Source organism: Lactuca serriola, chromosome 2 (assembly GCF_051521515.1).
Source record: "Lactuca serriola cultivar US96UC23 chromosome 2, Lser_US96UC23_V15, whole genome shotgun sequence".
NCBI lineage: Eukaryota > Viridiplantae > Streptophyta > Magnoliopsida > Asterales > Asteraceae > Lactuca > Lactuca serriola.
The window spans coordinates 9,209,916-9,230,367 of record NC_136409.1 but is presented as its reverse complement, the minus strand read 5'-3'; the positions used below and the strand labels follow the sequence as shown (position 1 = coordinate 9,230,367).

At 33.5% G+C, this 20,452-nt stretch overlaps 1 pseudogene across 1 annotated transcript; it reads right to left on the bottom strand.

The window, feature by feature from the left end:
* Positions 1-11,383: 11,383 nt before the first annotated feature.
* LOC145085947 (G2/mitotic-specific cyclin-2-like) lies at positions 11,384-18,480 on the bottom strand (annotated as a pseudogene). Its single transcript, XR_013700246.1, has 15 exons — positions 18,035-18,480; positions 16,183-16,395; positions 15,318-15,578; positions 14,522-14,662; positions 14,096-14,162; positions 13,827-13,974; positions 13,653-13,706; positions 13,490-13,565; positions 13,117-13,254; positions 12,912-13,025; positions 12,701-12,790; positions 12,414-12,636; positions 12,219-12,317; positions 11,893-12,071; positions 11,384-11,747 (listed from the first exon to the last, which is right to left on the bottom strand). The product of XR_013700246.1 is annotated as a G2/mitotic-specific cyclin-2-like (transcript).
* Between the last annotated feature and the right edge of the window lie 1,972 nt (positions 18,481-20,452).

Below are 20,452 nucleotides of genomic sequence, written 5' to 3'. Positions count from 1 at the left end.
AATATTCAAATGGAGAATCATGTTGCCTATTGTACACTCTCAAACACGGAACAGCTAAATAAAGTTATGACAAAAATAATATTTTTATAGTTTAAAAAAAATTAAAAATTATAGTTTGGCTAAAAGAATTAATTTTCTTTTACAAAGATTTAAATCGCTAAAAATTATACGGTTAAAACTCGTTATATTGCAATTTTTCATTCCATTCAATGATGGAATGAAAAGAAATCACCCCCTCTAATAAGGATTGAAAAATAACAAAAACGAAGGAATCACATTTCCTCTATAATGCTCACATTCCATTCCGTCAGCAAATTCAAAATGGTTTTTTCATTCAACAAGTTTTTTTCATTAAAATGGAATGAACCATATATATATATATATATATATATATATATATATATATATATATATTCTAATTAAGTAAATTTAGAATCTCACATGATTAAGTGGATTATCCTCTAGTGGGCTTGAATAAGCTTTTTCAGCCTCAACCCATGCACTTTGCTTTAAGTAACATTTCTTCTAACCTTACTGGTTAATTTTTTTTAAAGCACAACACCTTAATAAAAAAGAAAGTAGAAAGTAAAGTAATGGTTAATTTCTGAGCAGGGGCAGAATGGTTATAAAAAAAATTGGAAGTGCAATGCATGTTCACCCAAAAAATATCTTCTATAAACTTTTCTTATGTCAAACTCAAAAAATTTGTAAACTATAAGGATACCCTTTTTTCTAATGAAACCAATCCCCATCAAACTGCATCCAAAATCAAAATTAACACAACTAGAGGACTAGAATTATAGTTACACCAGGTCTTAGATCCATTAAACTCCAAAAAAGGACCAAAATACCCCTTGGAATTTTTATTATACCAGATCTTTAGAACAACAAACCAACTCTTTCTAATCCCTTGCCAACAATAGTCACGGTGTTTTATACAGTCTTGAATATACATGTTGCATTTAACAGTAACCCACAAAAGACAACAATGCCCTTTGTTTTTATTTTCGCACCAAGTCGTTCATCGGTATTGTACTTTGTTCCAGTAAACCTAAACACCACAAAATTGCACCAAAGAACAAGGATGACACAAATAGAACAAGTTTCCTTCATTTAACTCAAGTTTTATACACTTACACTAAATCCTAAATCCACATTATATCATATAGCTATATTGATTTGGATGATCTAGCATATACACATTTCCAATAAGTAAAATACCCTAGAAATAATTCAAAGTGCAAGTAACTTTTAAATTTTATAAGATAGACTTACTTACTTCATCACGAAGGGAAGATGACTCATGTTGACCTCCCATATCTTTATCTACACGTCCAATATCCTTTGCAAACTTAAAAATGTAAACTCATACAATCATATATTTAATATCTTGTTATAGTTATAATATTACAACATTATAACTATGCATTTGTTACCTATTTTGATCACGTATGTTGCCAGTAGGCGGAATAATTTGTCCTGTTCACCAAGGTACATTTTAAATAGGTTGAAAGTACAATGTTGTTATAGAAAAAGAAATGGAAGCTAAATGCTATAATACACAAATAAACAAACGTGTGATGCTATTTATTGCGTCTTTCCATTATTATATTATATGTACATAGAATGTATAGTTTTCACTCTACTTTAATGATGTCCCCATAAGTACATTTGCAGTAAATTTCATACTTATTACCTTCTTAAACTTCAAAAAAGGTCTTAACTTCTTGTTTACTTTCTAGCCAAAAACATTATGCTCGTTCAAATTTCCCACTCTTGGCATGTCCTTTGCTTTCTTGTGAGTTTTTTGGCAAAGAAATTTCTAGGTTTTTTCCTGTAAATTTTCTCCAATTAATGGGAATAAACAAATTCATAAAATTTAATCAAACATAAAATATTTTTACCTTCCAAGGGTCGACCTTATCTATTTTACCTCAGCATCTCCTAAGCAAAAAATAGAAATTCAAACATGGGAACTCAAAGGAAAAATATATTCAAATAAAAGATTATATAGATGGAAAATGCTTACGGGTTAAACTCTTAGGTCTTCATTTCAATATGAACCAAAATCATAGCTTCCAAAAGAAACATAATCGAGCACAATGATAAACATTTAAAGATTTTAAACCTGGAAAATAGAAAAACATATTTGTAGATAATCTGTGGAGGACTTCTACATCCTTATCTAAGGTACATGAAGAATCACCAGTAGCTTGCAATTTATCACACAACTTACGTTGACCTATGTTATTTAACATCTCATCAAGGTCATCATCATTTAAGTCATCACTAGCCCCATCAACTTCATCAACTGATATATCATCATCGGACGCATCATATGACTCACCATGATATATCCACCTAACATAACTAACAACAATTCCCATTTGCATCAAATGTGAAAATAAAGTTGTTTGGTTATGATGTTGAAAATTATTGCATATTTTGCAAGGACATGGAACTATTGACAACACTTCTCTATCATGTTATGCAAAATTATGGAATTCATTCACACCCAACTCAAATCTTGGGTCCTTTGTCCTACGAACTATATTCATACAAGACTTTTCCATATGCTAAGATAAAAGAAAAAAATCCTGAAAATAGCAAAAATGTATAATGAAAATGGTTTAGAAAACTCAGTTGGGGTTGTTAAAATAAGCAATAACTTAATCTAAAGCTGAGCAAAGGGCATCGCTCCGGATAATTTCAAGTTATGTTGGTCTAAACAGAGAGGAAACAAGAGTTTTCAGAATAATGACATGTTAATAGCATAATCTATAAAAGCGTCAGTTGACAAAAACAATAAAACAATCAACAACCACCAAAATAGATTTCCAGAAACAGTTTAGTTTACAAAGTGTAGAACTACATACACAGGTAATGTATCCAATGAAAATGATATTTTGCAAGAGAATATGATATTCATTTATACCAAAATAGGGAAATTTTGGTTACCCAAATCATAACAGTTTGAGCTTTTGTGTGTGACCTAAACATAGACCACGTTCTTAAATTGATACATAACAAGTCTGATAGCTTAAGGAACTATTTAGGCTGGAGGGAGTCGGACGCTACGAAGGCTCGCTAAGTGCTCGCTAAGCACGTTGCACACCACCCCCTAGCGTGCGCTAGGGGCTTGCTACCAATGAGTCGCTAGGAGTCTAGCGAGAGGAGAGAGAGGGTTTGGTTTGCAGTGATTGGTGCTAGCGGATCCCACTTCACATTTGACAAATTCATAAAAAAAATCCCTACGTTTTTGGCTGTTGGGAGGTGTTGAAGCTTTGGTTTTTGTTCTAAAATTTGGTGCGTTTAAAGAGAGAATTGGGGAAGAAAGATAAAGAACTTACATATATGGTCCTTAAAGTTTCAGTAATTTGGTATTTTTTGTCCCAAAGTTTAAACAACTTGAAATCCAAAAATAGAAACCTTTTTATTTAGTATTATATTTTAAATTAGTGTAACCTTTTTTTATTTTAATAGTAAGTGTTTGTATTTTAAAAAATAGAATTTATGTAATATTAAATGCTTGTGTATTAAAAAAAAATTATGTAATATTAAATATTTGTGTATTAAAAAAATATATTTTAATTAAATTTGAAAAAGAAAATAAAAAAAACATTAAATGCTAGTAGTGTTACCACTAGATATGAAATGCTAAGACAAAAAAAAAATAATGTGGCACTCAAAAAGGTGATATGGTAGGAGTGTTACCGCTCCCTCTAGCCTTAAGATAATGAATTTGGAAGCATTTACAATGGATTTCCTTATCTGATTGAAGAATAAATTACAAGAGGAACTAACATAAAACAAATAAACTCACTGTCATAAGACAAATCATAGAGATTCACAGCCACATAAAAGAAAAAAAAAATCGGAATTAAACCTAACAAAATCGGAAACATAGAAATACACACAATTGAGAGAGATATCGAGAGAGTGAGAGTGATACCAGAAACACAATGACCATAAATGGTAGATGTGATGAACGTAGAAGGAGAGACGAATGGAGATATGAATATGGTCTACATATCAGTGTGAATATGAATGTCGTCAACAAAATAGTTGGTTTCGAGATGGCATGTCGAGCTTTGGGCACGCTTCCTCAGTTTTGGGCATTCAAATACTACTTCAACTCCTCTACCCAGTCTGGCGTGCATACGTTCTCTTAGCGGTGGGACAGCCATGCATTCATCATAAACCAGAAATCCCCTAAGAAGAACGGGTATGACAAATAGCTATGGGTGAACCGCAACTTGGTCGGTTTTGGCCATCCCAGTCGAACCAGTTTCTCTGACCGGACGCCTCAACACTTAAGGCAGTTATGCGATGGGAGATGTCGAGATCCCCATCCGAGATTAGGAGTTTTATGGGATTAGTTGGATACTATACGAGATTTATCAAGGATTTCTCCAAGATTACGGTTCCTCTCACCAGATTGACCCGGAAGGGAGATTGTGCGAAGCTCATTCGATACCTGAGCAGCAGGCATCATTCGAGACCCTTCGCCATAGATTGTGCGAAGCTCTGGTGTTGGTACTAAGCTTTCAGAAGTCAAGGATCTACATAACAAGTTAAGGTAATCATCAAATACCCTTTTGTTATATGATTTTTCGAAATTGTATGCTAGATCTAGGTTTATATTGCTTTGGTATTCAATTACATGTTCAACTAGTGAAAAACATAGATCTAAAGCAATTAGGGTTGCATTAACACATAGTTATGCTCAAAACGCTTCAGTGGTATTAGAGCCTAGGTTGTTTTTTAGTTGTATTTGATGCTTCTGTGAATTGTCCAAAGGAGGATGGAACAGCTTCGTCGCTCTGTTCATCAGACTCGACGAGTTCCTCATGGGACTCGACGAGTTGAGCCTACTCAACGAGTTCATTGTAATAACTCGTCGAGTCAGGCTGTCAAATCCTTGATTTTTCGATTTCCATATCATGGTTTGATTAGGGTTATTACCAAAATTCATTTTTAATGCCTAAAATTGAATTTCTGGAAATATATATGTATATCCTTATCAAATTAAGAGATTTGGTCAAATTTTAAGATAATGAAAAAAATTATTTGATTAATTTAGTTATTTAAAAATTTGATCTTGTATTTTTTGAAAAGTTTCAATAATACCCCTTTGGTTGAAGAATTTAAAATTTAACTAAAAGTTTAATTTTGAAATCTTAAATTCTAGAACCCTAGTATTTTAAAAGTTTAAAATACATCTTTATACTATTAATAAAATTAGAAGTTTAATATATATATATATATATATATATATATATATATATATATATATATATATATATATATATATATATATATAAGAAAAGTTAGTCTTACCGTTAGTATACCTCATTCACGAAGCTGGTCTATAAGGGGTGTTTAAGGAAGCAACCTATAAAATGACAGCCATTGGGTATCCACTCTTACCCACCACACTCTTGACTAGTGGAGGATCGTTAGCTGAACGGGTAGGATAAGACATTAAATCATCATTAATAAGTATAATGATAAATTTAAAGTAACTAAATGTTTTTATAAAATTCTCAATCTTAGTTACTTTAGGAAAATGTGAATTTGATGTTAATCCATGAAATTGCACATTGCACTTTGGCAAGTTGTTAGTGGAGCGTGTGTGGTTACCCGGTACACTAACTTGGACTAACAAAAGGTGACAATGGGTAACTCGTAAATTATCACTGATCAATGGAGCATGTATTGTTAACCAACACATTGATTAGGTGGTAAATAACAACGAGAGTACCAAGCTAATTTTCATGGTTATTCACACCTTATTTGTGATTCTCGGTATCACAGTCACAAATTTGAAGGGCATAATCGAGATTAAACATGCCACTAAATAGTTCAATGAATCTCAAAAGATCTAGAAATTTCATTCAAAACCTAATTCATTTTAAAATTTCGTTTTCATGGTGGAATTGGTAAATCGTCATTTACCTACCTTCAAATAATTTACAATTGGATTACGATATCCCTTTTCTGAATTGTGAATTATTGTGTCGGGTCCTAGCCTTAATATTTCATTTGGGTGTTATATTAAGGATTTCCTATCTAATCAAAACTTGTTCTTCATTTTCAGATGTCTGGCTCAAACTCCAACAACAACAACTCCTCGAACTCCTTCTCGTTCTTGAACATTTGTTCAAGGGTACTCAGTTGGAGTTTTTGGACCAAAGGGTATTTAGGTAATTTATCAACTCCGACCTTTGTGGAAAGTGGATCTTAGTTTGGAATATTTATGGTAGGCAGGAATCGATAACAGTGTTGAGCATCTCAATACCTTTCTATGGATATATGAATGGTTGGAATCGGAGTTGTATCAAGTAAGTTATAGCCTTCAGAAGAATTAGGGTTTTGGGAAAAGCCCTAGTATGCGGGGCGTACCAAAGTGGTAAGTAGGGGGCACCGAAGAGAAGGAACTACGCAGGGTGTAGCTGGAGGAACACGTAGCGTATATGCGAGGATTGGATCGGGGTGCGCAGCCTCGTACGTAGGGGGTACGAGAAGGTACGCTGGGCGTACGAGGGTCAGGTTGAAAACCCTAATTCAAGGGTTGTACCCTATATAAGCATAATGTTAAGCCTCTTTCTTCATTCTAAGTCATCCCTCACCCTCTAAAACCCTAGAACTCTTCCTTAATCATTCATGGTGGCATTTTGAGATTATGAAGTCCATTTTTGGAGTGTATGATCTATTTTCAAGAAGGTGGAGTTTGATGCAAAGATGGGGATCGAGGAAAAGCTTATGGATCTGGCTTTTGGGACTCATTGTCAACTTGATGAAGGTATAAAGCTTTGAACTTGATCATTGATATCTTAGATCTCTCATTTGTGAGTTTTAGTTCATTTTGGTCCCAAGGATGAGATCTAGTGGTCTTGATTTCATTCCAGGAGCTTTGAGTTGCCCCTCTTAGTGTTTCTGAGGTTCAAGGTCCATAAAGTTGGTACCTTTAGAGTTTAATACCATCTATGTTGGAGTTTGAGTCATTTCCATGAAAGTAGAATGCTATTTGGTCTTTTTGCGGTATGTAAATTCACCTAGTCAGTGACTTTATGGTTCTAGTCGTTCATTTAGAAGTAGATCTGTGATTTGGACTTGTTGGATCGAGCATTAAGAGCTTAATGAGACTATGGCTTAAAGGAGTAGTACACTGGGCGTGCAAGCCAAACAGCTTGTACGCTTAGCGTATAGCTGTGTACACCCTGCGTACTTAGTCAGATGGAATTATGAGTATTAGGCTTCGGTGTGGGCCAGCTTTTGGGCTTGTTCGTCTTGGGCGCTGTTGGGCCATCTGGTTTTGGGCTGTTAGTGATGTTGAAAAGGTCCCGGAAGGATTTGAGCCCAATTGGCCACAAGTGGTTTTTAGCATTTTGGGCTTAAGTGTTTGGACTATTATTGGGACATCAGAATATAAGTGTGTTGGACTGAAAAGAAGGATTGGGCCTCATGGCAAGACCCATGTAGAGCTATGGGCCCAATTTGGAAAATTGGGCCATTAATGGATTTATGGACATTATAATGTTGGGCTTTTATTTTGGGTTTGGGCCTTAGTTTTGGATCATACTGCGCCAGGGGTAGAATGATCATTTTACCCCATGTATGGATTAAGGATTATAGTATGGGACCTTATTACTAATTGGGTATATTGAGTGGTATTGATAGCTCGAGAAGCCGACGGGGCAGTAGCTAAGGATTTCATTCGGGGAGCTTCTGCATTCTGGGTGAGTCTCCTCACCATACCAATGGGTCAAAGGCACCAACGTCGACCCATTATTTGCTATTTGGTATGCTAGTTGATTATGTGGTATGTGGTATGTGGTATGTGATATTTGCATATTTAGCTCATATTAAGTATAGATTTTTTTATCATTTATTAGCTAAATTATCGCATATCATGGACAAAAGATACTTAAAAGTGTTTGAATTACGTTTTCAGTCCAAAAGTGAAGCTCAGAAGCAAAAGGAAGCAGGAGAAGCGATTGGGAGCTCGGGAATTGAACAAAGAAGAAAACCACCAAAAACAACACCGACTCGGCGAGTAGGGTCGACTACTCGGCGAGTCCGATCGAATATTCGAGAAGATAAAGACTTAAAGACTCAGAGACTTATCGCATACGGGGATTAAGAGATGGACTCGACGAGTCGGCAATGGACTCGACGAGTCGGTTCGCATTTATAAAGATAACTTCTCAAATCGACAGAAAAAATTCAAAAAACCCTTCTGGAGAGATTAGCTGCGATTGAAGAGCCAGAAGAACCCTAGAGAACGAAGATACAAACTAGAATCCAATTCCGAAGGAGATTTGAGGCAAAATTCTCATCATTCTACTTAATCTTTTGTTTTCCATTATGGCTAGACAATTAGAATTCGTTTATTTGTTGTTATTTACCTCAATCATGAGCTAAAACTCTTAAACTTCTATTTGGGGATACAAAATTGAGACTATGGTTTGATTATTGGTAGGATTAATTCAATGTTGGTGATTTTTGTTAGTTTTAGCTTGCTAAAGAACCTTGTGTGTGAATGATAATTAATTTTCTGTTAATCGGAAGGTAATTAAATAGTATGAACATCTTTTGATTATCAACCTCATATGTTTATGTGACCACTTTATCATATGTCTAGGATTAATGAACATGAAACTAGAATTAATAAGAAAATTAGGTAAATTCATGTGTGAGCTTGTGTGATGACCATCAACAAGAAGTTAACTAAAGGACCAAATTAGTTAACTTTTGCAAGTCTAAATTAACCCGAATAATTAATCTAGTGAATTTAATTAAATTAGACAACTAATCACTGTTTGAGGTAGTTTGTTCACTAAGGGTTAGTGTAGTGAACGCGAATCTAATCACTTGAATCGGTAACCAACAAAAGAGTTAGTCCATTGCACTATTACCATAATATCAACCATAGGATCAATTGAGTTGAACTAAACAGAAGTCCTTCCCATTATTCAATCTAGTAATTCTTGTTTTTTTTAACTTTTAGTTTAAGTGATAGTTAGTAAGTTTTCTAGTCTTGTAAAACTAGAGAAAACCCTTACTTATTAACTAAATTAGATAAAATTAGTTTTTTAGTTTTAATTTACTGTTCACTGTGTTCGATACCCTACTTATTTAACTATATCACAATTGATAGGTCCACTGCCTTTGTGTGTTTATTTTATAGTTAAAAGTAGGTTTAAAACTAGTTGAGTTTACACACATCAAGTTTTTGGCGCCGTTGCCGGGGAGCGGTCCTAAATTAGCACTAAATTCTAGTTCAATCGATCCTTTGTGTGGGATTTATCTAACAGAAAGTTAACTCTTAGGTAATTTAGTAATTAGTATAAGTTTTAATAAAAATCTGTTTTTAAAAAAGTAATTAGATTTTTTTTTTCTGTTTTTGCCTTCAACTCGCCGAGTGCACTTGTGCCGACTCAACGAGTTCATCGCTGTTCACAGTCATAATTTTTATTTATTTTTTGTTCTTTTTGCACGTATTTTTTTTGTTTTGTTTACAATTGTTTCATGACCCGGGGATCTGATACACCTCTGGTCCCTCCTTTCGAAGACCCGAAATCTGCATTACGGAGGAGCAAAGGAAAAGCCGTTGGAGAATCCACTTCTTCCAAGAATTCGCCACTAAAGAACCTCAAATCCGTTTTCAGCAAGAAGAGGAGCAGCAAATCAGGAGCATCCAGTGCCTCTTTGACAATCGAAGACCCAATTAAAGAAGACACCGAGTACGAGACCGAGGAAGAAGAAGAACCTACATACAAGCACGAATCCGATTTCGAAGACGATTTAGCTATCACTATCGCTAATATCGATGAAGTCCCCAAAGAGGAATGGAAGAAGAGGATGCGCGATGACACTGGTCCGGGACTTGTGCAGCCCACAATTCCCGCTAACGCTACTTTTGAGCTAAAGGGTCATATCCTCGCTCAACTCAAGGAAATTCCTTTCTATGGAAAAGACCACGAAGATGCCTACAAGCACTTGGATGAAGTAAATGATGTGGCTGACTACTTCAATGTACCAAATGGTTTTAGGTATCATTGGTTTGGAAAGAAAAAGCCCGACTTGATCGCAGCGCACACACCCGTGTTTTCCACAATGTGTGATTTTGGGAAGTACTCTGATAAATGTTTTTAATTAGCAATTTTGTTGGAATGTTTGGATTAAACGATATCTGTGTTTTAACTATAATAAAAATGAAATTTTTACCCTTGATTTTTGGGTCGTTACACCACCACACCCTACCATCCTTCCACCTTTCTCCTTTCCCTTCCACGTTCTCTTCAACGTCTTCTCCACCACCACCACCCAACCTATCATAACCCTTGCTGGAAAATTGATACTAGAAACCAAAATCGTAGAACCAGAACAAATGTATACCAGGAAGTTCTAAAATAAAAATGCAAACCAAAACCTGAAACATATGTATACCAGGAAGTTGTAGCATTTCAAACATTCAGTTGGTTTAGCTCGGCTAGACTAATCAACCCAAACTTGTTTAAATGAATCTCTTAAAGTGATTTTCGAGTTAATAATGGAAACCCGATTAGCCCTAGTCAAACTATTTCTTTACAATATGCAATCTAGCCTTATCATATATATATATATATATATATATATATATATATATATATATATATATATATATATATATATATATATATATATATCGATGTAAGTGTCTTCGTTGTCGTGCAACTAGTTAGATGCTACTATGGACATGTACAAGAGTTAGATATGTACTAGTTAGATTCTATATTGTTCTTTGTTTTGGTTAATCATGATAGCTAGGGGGCGTAATCTTGTGTCCCGACTAATAAAGAGTGTAATTTTGTTTTGATGAAAATTAAGAACAAAAGGTGTATCCAAGTTATGTTGTGGAAAGATGTTACATGCATGCATGAGGGAGGTTAACGGTGCGTGTCAAACGGTGTATGTGTGAGGGAATAAAAATGATGCTAATTTAGTTTGAAATAGGAACCAAACTTCCAACTATCAAAGGTGTTTGGCGCATTGGTAAACACAAACCTCGACAACCATAGTCAAAGGTCCCACAAACCCACACTCAATTCAGTTGGAAAATAAAAAGTTCCAATAAATCTAGTGTTTCCATTAAATTGACCTCACCCATGTCTGTTGCCTCCCTTCCATCCTTCACACAAAACTCCTTTACTTTGTGTTTCTTCTTTCTATAGCCTCAAAAAAAAATTATGTTTCTAAATTCTTGAGATTGTCTCTGTTTCCTATTTTTTATTTAGGATTATGATGTTTTTGACCATGATTCTGAAACATTATGTTTTTTTCTCTATCAAACATTCAGTTTGGCCACAAAAAAATGCAGTTCAAACAAAGAACACCATTGATAATAACATATACTTCTCGCATTAAAACAATACTTAGAAACATTGTAAACACAGATAGTTAAGAAATCATCAAACACAAATAGAACAAACGGGTCTAAATAGTTGTAGGAACTCCTAAAAAAATCTAAGAGCAACTATAAATTGCTCTGAATACATCAAAAACCTCAGTTTTTCTTTAACATCAACAAACTCCTAAATTTTCATAATCAATCCCAGAATCTTGGCTCCAACATGAAGTGAGCAGGAGACTGGGTTCGTGCCACATGGCCATATTTGGAAGTGCCATATTTCTTGAACACTGAAACAAGTTTCCCTGTGCCTGATTTTTGGTGTAAACTAACCATCATCTTCGAGCATTCCCTACATTAATATATAACTCATTTCGTTAATTTCCTTTCAAACAAAACAGGAGGAGAATCTTATGCTAATTTCCTAGAATTTTCCTTATAAAAAATGATAAAAATAGGAGCAGAAGTTGAAAAAAGGAGGGGAGAAAAGATCATACAAAAGTTGATGCAGAGAATAGTGTGAATGGAGTTGAGTTGTTTTTGTCCATTTCTTTGATCCATTGAGAGTGCATTCTGCAGTGAAGACTGCAGCTGCTGCCAGTAAAGAAGGTGGGAACTTCACCATTTCATACTCCACAAGACACAGATCCATCAAATAGAATGCTAATGGCTCCAACTACATTCAAAAACCAAAATCAAAGAAAAAGAACCTTTTGTTTTCCCAAAACATTAATTCTTTCACAAAAGCATAAAGAAACTTGAAAATGCAATAGTGTATGTATGGAAGATTAACATTTCATGAACACAAAGAAGAAAAACAAACCTCTTTCTGAGATTGTGCAGCTTTGAGAAATCTTTTAGTGAACACATATGGAGTGGGAACCGAGAGATTGAACTGAAGGGTATTCACCATTACCTTCTCCTGCAAAATATCAAACAAAAACAAATATCATAATTAAGTACTTTCTTTATATTTTATATAGCCTGTAACAGAAAGTAAATCACTAAATCTAATTACCATGTCAAGAACTTCTGATCTAGTGTAAGCCTTGTCTGAAATTACAATAAAGTCCTCAACAACAGGGACTGAGATTTCTTCATATTTGCATGCAAGAAGCATGGCTGTCACCCCCAACAAGCTGCAGTTTCTTCCTTGACACGGTTTGACGTTCCAGGAATCGGTCAATGAGGTTGACCGTTAGATATAACGTCTCTTCCATCAGTTCAAATTTGTAATGAACCTGTTTTCATATTATTATTAGTATTTGCTCTAATTTTGCATTTGGTGTAATAATGTGTTGTTACCTCAACTAGCCAATCGATGAGAATGCCTCTCATCCTGTCTGTTATGTCATGTTGTTGTGACATGTATGTTGGTGAAACACAAGTCAATACCTGCAATTTTGGTCAATCAGAAATGGGAATTCAAATACAAATCTTTCATCAGTGAATGCACATGAATACATAAAACAAGAATCATAATGACAAAAAAAGAATAAATAAATATTAAATATACCTCTTGTTTTCGGTAGTGTGCGAAAATTTCATCAATGTACTCAACCACTGCCAAAGGATTACCCTTATCAGCATTGTCAATGTCCAAAAGAGGCTCCTCGTATACATCTTCATCCTGAAATAAAGATCCAATACTTTTAAGCTATTTTCAACTTAAGGAAACAAAGAACAAGAAGATTAGAAAAAAAGATGAGAAATCAAATTACCATCTTGTCTATTTCATCCAGCATAGCTTCTGTATGTTGAACAAACATCGGTGCATTAAAATCATCTTCAACATCAATGATGTTCAAGTCTTCAGTGTCAATCTCATCAGGGATAATTTGGACTTTTGGCTTCTTACCCTGTCATCAAAAGGAAGTTTATGTATACATTATAAAAACTTAGATATAACATAATACAAATCAAATAGGCCTCAAAGTCGCTCAAACTGTACTCAAACTCCTACAATCTCTTTTAAACCCATATGTTCAAATTTATGAAGTAAACTATGATTTTATCATCCTAATTGAGAATGATCTATTTTGACATGCACCCTATTGACATTTTTACCCAGTCTTGTAGATAAAAAGTGCATACCTCAGGTAAGGGAAATGATGGTTTGCCAGTGGGCAAGGGAAGTGATGGTTTGGTTGTCGTTTGTGCACTAATTGTCCTGCAGAAACAGTAAAATTGGGAATGATGAGTGTTTTTGTTCACATTGTATCCACAAAATCATGAAGAAATAAGGTCTGTAACAGACCTAATAATGGGTCGACGAACTGGAACAGGTTTCTTAGTAGCGATTGGTTTTTTTCTAGAAAGAAATAATAGAGAATATCATCAACATGTTTACTTGAGGAAAGAAAAGATTAATTAGTGTTCACAGAGGCTAATAATGGGTGAATAACAAAGATACATGAGTTGATTTTATTACCCTGGTAATCCGTTAGCAGCATAAGGATATGCTGGTGGAGCTCTGATGATGTTCTTGTTGATATCACTCAATGCCCTCCTGTTTTGACCAAGTGGGGCCACTGGTTTCCCACATCCTGCCTTTAATCCCCCTCCTCCTCCTCCTCCTCCTGTAAAGCATCAAAGTTTTAGAGTTATAAGAATCTTTTCGTTATTCAGACATTTTATCAAACAGGTCGTCTACATTTACTGTAGAAAGAACTACTACTTGTGGATCTTTGTTTCAATTACCTTGTTGTGTTCTTGTAGGGCGGATTACATCTGGAAGATTTTCATTTGTACCAGCCATATTCACAATCTACATAGAATCAATAAGCCAAAAGAATCGAATTCAAAACCCTTTGAAAAAGTCTTAATAGAAAGTTAGAAGAACATATTGTAAAATATTTATCAAATGAACGTTTCCATCAATATCCATCGACTGACATTGAAAAGAAACAAACCCTGGAAAAATTTGGGTGTTTGAATTACTTGAGAAATCTACAGGTTTTCATGAAATCGTAAACCCACGAAAGTGAAAATAATTACTCACGAAGAACATAACTCAACGATCAAGAAACAAAATAAAGACAATCAAGCGATACAAAAATAATTCCATGGTAATACGATCGAAGGGGTCGATGAAATATATGTATTGGGTATCCTTGAAGCACATACCATGAAAGCAAGTAGAAGGAATATTTTCTGCCATCTTCAGCTACTCTACTTACTTGCAAAAACCTGATTAAACTTTAGCCTTATTCCTGATCTTTTCCTCCTAATATATAGAAGAGATTGCTGCAAGTTTTCCTGATTGCTCTACATCAGAAATGTGACGATTGATTAATTGTGCTTAAGAGTTCATGGTGAGATACGAAAATGAATACATCTCAATAGTCTTCAACAAGTTTGAAAGAGTTTCAAACTGTAACAGTTAAGAATATCCAGTTACGAATTACAAAAAAAAAGTACAACAATGTTACTTAACCAATTAATACATAAAACTATTCAAGTTGAGTTCATCCTGCATTGAGGATCAATAAATTCACAGGTTTTGCACTACTACACAATTTTCATAGATTTGGCTTCTCTGATTTGAGGTATTAAATTTTTGACCTAACTTTCTATATACTGAGTGCAAGTGGTTGAATGTGGCAGTTTGTTTGCATTTCCCCAATATTACTCTTCTTTTTCTGTTTATCAAGTTCATCGTTTGTTAAATATAAGATAAGTGTTATATCAAAACCCAATTTCCCAGTTGGATATTAAAAGTGTGGAATGCATATATCAGCCATGACAAAAAGTTGATTTTCATTCCTCATGAAAATTAAATGCCAAAACAGTAACCAATTTAGTCCGCATTATCTAAATAAAAATTGATTCTAGCTTTCTCAAATATGTTCATTAAGGCATAAAATCAAACACCTAATATGTGTCAAACAAAGGGTGGGTCGTTACTCCTTGGCTCATCTACCTTTACTTTACTGAGACATTATTTCAAACACCTGGTGTGAGTGAATAAAAGGGTGGGCACTGCACCGAGGTTTCTATGTTTCCTGTTACGATCATCAGCTCCAAACCCCAAAATAACTATATGCGTGTCACCAAAACCCAAAATCAAATACCTACAAATCACATGAGACTGGATTAACCTGAGGTTAGTGATAACCTCTGCAACCAGAAGAATCAGTTTTAGAAGATGCGTATTCATTGAATGGACTGATAGCTTCGTGGACTGCATAGAAGAAAGTGGTAATTAAAATATTATTTTTATAATTGCAAAATAAACATAGAGACTTCATGTTTTTATAAGTTTATTACCAAATACGTTTTGAAAGACATCATCAGCAACTTAAAGTGTAAATGTTAAATAGACGAATTAACTAAGAACTTCCATCGATTTGGTATGCCACCTATGTTTCTTCTAAATACAATATTACACTATGAAATATCCACCCAATTTAGCAATGTTAGACGAATACAATGCAACTTCTAGATATATAGCTCAATTGACTTTTATCTGAATGTATAATTGAAAGTACAATGCTTTAGTTGAAAGAAATAAAAATAGGATGCTACTTCTTGCATTTATCCGAAAATATAATAAATTGAATGCTAAGAACTGACTTTAATATAAAATCACAAACAAGAACAGGAATACAAGCTTCACTGAATGTATTGATGATACTAAAATACAAGAGAAACCCCTAATGATTTTGCTACAGATATGATAGCCTAGCCTCTCACAAAGGTTCTAAGACCAGATTTGACAAAAGATAATGATACCCTGTTATAATTTAGCACTATGTACCCTGTAACAAACTAAATAGCATATATACCCAAAATACCCCCTGCTAGTAAGATGCTCTGTATTTAGCTGACTTTCCCATCCTTCCTTGATAGCGTTTGACATTAATTCCAAGAATCTGACAATGAGATTGAATAAGCCTTAGAATATAAGGAAAGTTTCCATCAGATTCAGATCAAAATGAAAAAAGTTTCCCTTTGTGCCTGATTTGTGGTGTCAGCTAGCCATTATCTTCGAGCATTCCCTGCTTGAATCATTTCATCAATAAATTACAAGTGATATGGTTTGGTCTGGTTTGTTCGATTCAGATTACACATAAAACTCACCAAAAAGGGGGAAATCTTTTGAAGAAGGAAAAACAGCAACATACTTATAGTTTTTTACCATGATGCCAACATACTCACATTAACTATTAATAGCAATGTACTTTAATGTTTTCCAGCCATTGGTACTTTACACAAAAAATTAAAAATTTGACATCATCACTAAATTAGTCATAATAGTTTTTATACAAGGAAATTTACACATACAAGTTATATATTAAAATATTTACATAAAATGATTATTGTTGCACGACTTTTTACACTGACACTACTTCCCTGCTCTTTGAGTTGTTTTTTTTTTAGGAAAAGAAGCTCTTTGAGTTGTTACTTACACACAGCAGATTAGTACCTTTGTTACTTAATTACATGCTCTACTCTAATTAAATAAGACATAAGTAGCAACAAGATGATTAATTAGTGGATTAAATTCGTTAATAAGCTAAGCTCTGCTTTAACTAAACATATGTTTGAATCTAAATAAGAATAACAGAACATAGAGCGAGTGATAAAGGATTGAAAAAGAATCGGATTTTATAGATAGCTTGTGCAACACAACTTTTGTGGATACCATCACATTTTCAGCACCTCTTTACCCATGCATCAAAAGCCTGTACATCTACTGTTTCTCTTAATAAAAACAAGTTACTACAATAAGCTTCTACAGGAGTAGATCTTTATCGCACATGTAACCATCCTAATTCATATTACCACAAAATAGCCTGACCCATAAAAAAATTAACCAATACATCACATCATGAAATAGATGAAATTAGATTTATCACCCGAGATAGAACCATAACCCATCACTAACAAACCATGTAGTAAAAAAAATATGCAAGCATTGACAAAGTATCTAGTGTACCAAAAATAAGCTTGATATTGTAGGTCAATGAAAAAAAAAAAATCTCACTTTTTTGGTCCATTGTGATATTCATTTAAGAGAAACTGATTCAAAGAAGGGTAAATCACAATTATTATCATCTTGAGTTTGAGTAGTTGATCAATTAATATGCATTTGTCAACTTCCTTATATCAATGATTTCTAAGATCATTTTTGTTCTTTGAGACAGCCTTGTCATATACAGCCACAGTACCATGGCACTTGTTTAGTTGCAAAATACAGCACAACTCCTGATTTTCTTACAAATTCAGATAAAAGAAATACATGATTCCTACTCAAATTAATTACAGCCGGGCATATGCAATATCTGTTCAAAACTTGTCTGTTTGACTAAAAAGTCAAACATCCATACTGCAACAATCTAATCATCAATCTGAAATGCATTAAGTTTTTTTTAAATTTGCTAAGCGGAATGTATAGATACTCGTCACTGAACCATAATTACCCATTTGTCACATGTCAATTCTCACTTTTGAATCTTAAAATTTGCTAAGCGGTATGTATAGATACTCTTCACTGAATTTTCTCAGTAAGTTATAGTTTTTATGAGAATTTAAGATTTCACATTAAAGGCTCATGTCTATTTAAGCTGTTCTATTTTGGAAGATGACTACATATATCACTTAACCTTCATGCCAACAACAACAGAGCTACATTACCTGCATTTCCTTCATCAAACCATTCACCCAAATTGAAGACGAATCTCCGTAGAAGCATTACATCCCTAATTAACTGCAAAAAAAAAAAAAAAATGAGTAGACAACATATATAATACACTCGTTATATATCAATATTAGTTAGATTAATACAAATAAATATGCGATGAATTTTAATTAGAAAAAAATAAATAAATAAAAAACCACAAGCTGCTGGGTTATCTGAAATGCTGCCACAAAAGGTTTACACTTTAGTTTGAATTAGATGAAAAAGAGCAATAACAGTGATATTTTGTAAGGAACCCTAATAAAAAAGAAACGAATGACGAAGAAAGTGCTTTATTCAATAAATAGCAGGGAATAAACGCGACGAGAGAAGAGATGAAATTGGAGAAAGAGAAAGAATTGGGGGAGGGGTCCTGGGAAAGGAAACGAAGAATCTTGGGACGTTGTGTTCACATGGGTATACGGGAAATTCTTCACCTTTATTTTATTTTGATGTCATCTTAAAATTAAATTAAATTGAATTAATATTGATTAAATTTGAAAGTTAGTTAATGTTAACGTAATTTATAATCGGAACGTATTCAAATCATTTAAACCTCATTATAATATTTGAAAGTTAATTTTGTTCCTTTCTAATTAAAATCACGTTCTTAGCTGTCACCTTTCGTATATTCTTTCAATTCACATCTATTATATGAAACGTATCTACAAAATTACGGGATATTGTCGCTCAATTTTAAAGAATCAAAGAATGCAAAAATTGATATATTTTTCATAATCATTGTTGAAAGTTATATATAAATCATGTGTTGTTGTTCGTACATTATTTTTTCTTTAGACCCTTTGCAGTATCACGTTCGAACAACATCATCCTTTACAGCATCACGTTCGTCATCCAGATTCCTTTTTTAATATGATGTTCTTAATTTTTATTAATTGTATTCGATTTTTTTATTCTCAATAGTGTTGTATTTTGTCTGTGATCTTTGAATGCATGTGATCTTTGAATGCATGAATGATCTTGATTATAAATGTTAGTATTAGTTTTCAAACTTTTACTTTTGTCTTTTTAACCTTGCATTTGATGTTGCACTCTACATGTTTGATAAAATTCCCATGAGAAAAGCACAATGACTTTTGATTAATTGTATGTATGTATGTATGTGTATCTTACGTAATTAAATTTTTCTGAGATTGTTTAGATTGCATGGTAGTTGATGATTGAATATTACCATTTACCCTTCAGTATTTTTAACTATCAATATTATATTGCTATTAATTTGACATATGTGCTCATAACTCTTGGTTTTAACATATTTAGTTAATAGCAATGTACTTTGACTTTAATTTATAATATTTTGAATTGCTATTGCTAAATTTCCTTAGATTTGTCGTAACTGTGTTTAGTGTATACGAAGTGCATTGTAATTTCTATTTTTTTTAACATATTTAGTTACTAGCAATGTGTGTATGTGGTTTTTTTATTTAAAAAGTCAAAGCTCTTATTTCAGCATTTTTCCCTAGTAATATACGTATGTGGTTTTTTTATTTAAAAAGTCAAAGCTCTTGTAGTACATTGTACATTTTGAAAACGATTGGCCTTAGTACATTGTAATGAAATATAAGTACATTGTTATTGGTAGTAAAAAAAAAAAAAAAAAAGTAAAGTACGTTGTTATATCCTTCAACTTTCCCAAGTAGAAAGTGGTGTAGTTTTCGTGTGATTGTCCAAGAAAATTGCAATGCTTGAATTCACAGTTCAAGAACTATGTTTAATGACTTGCCAAACATCTTAAAATGTCTTCAATACCATTGATTGATTGAGTTGTTGAGGATGGGCAATAGGTGACTTGGCTTGGAATTTTTTTCAAATTTAGAAGTAAATCCTTAATTTTTATGGTTAGCTAGATAAGGGAAGTGGTATAGTTTTAGTGGGAAGGGGAAACTAGTTATGAGTAAGTCCATAAGTGGTCCTTTAAACCTTATAAGCTAGACTATAATCTTATAAACGGTTAAATGTAAAAATAACAACATACTTTCAAATATTGATTTATAATAGCATCACACTTTTATTTCTTTGTATCACAACATTATACTTTGGAAAATCTAACCGAAACATAAAGATGCGATTGAAATTTTACATTTTTCTTATTTCTTAAGCCTTTTTTTATATATACATCATCCGACCATTTACAATTTTCTCTGAACTTTAAGTAAAGGCTCCACCATCCTTTTAATAACTCTTCAGTTCCTAAAAGCACTTCACAAATATCCGGTTCTTCCCTTTTCCACTGTTGCATGTCTTGCACTCTTATTCTCCTAGTACTTTAAGGAGCAACACAACACTTCATTTCTTTACAAGAAATACATACCTCTAAACTAAACCAACACAATTAGATTGTGAACATAATTTCC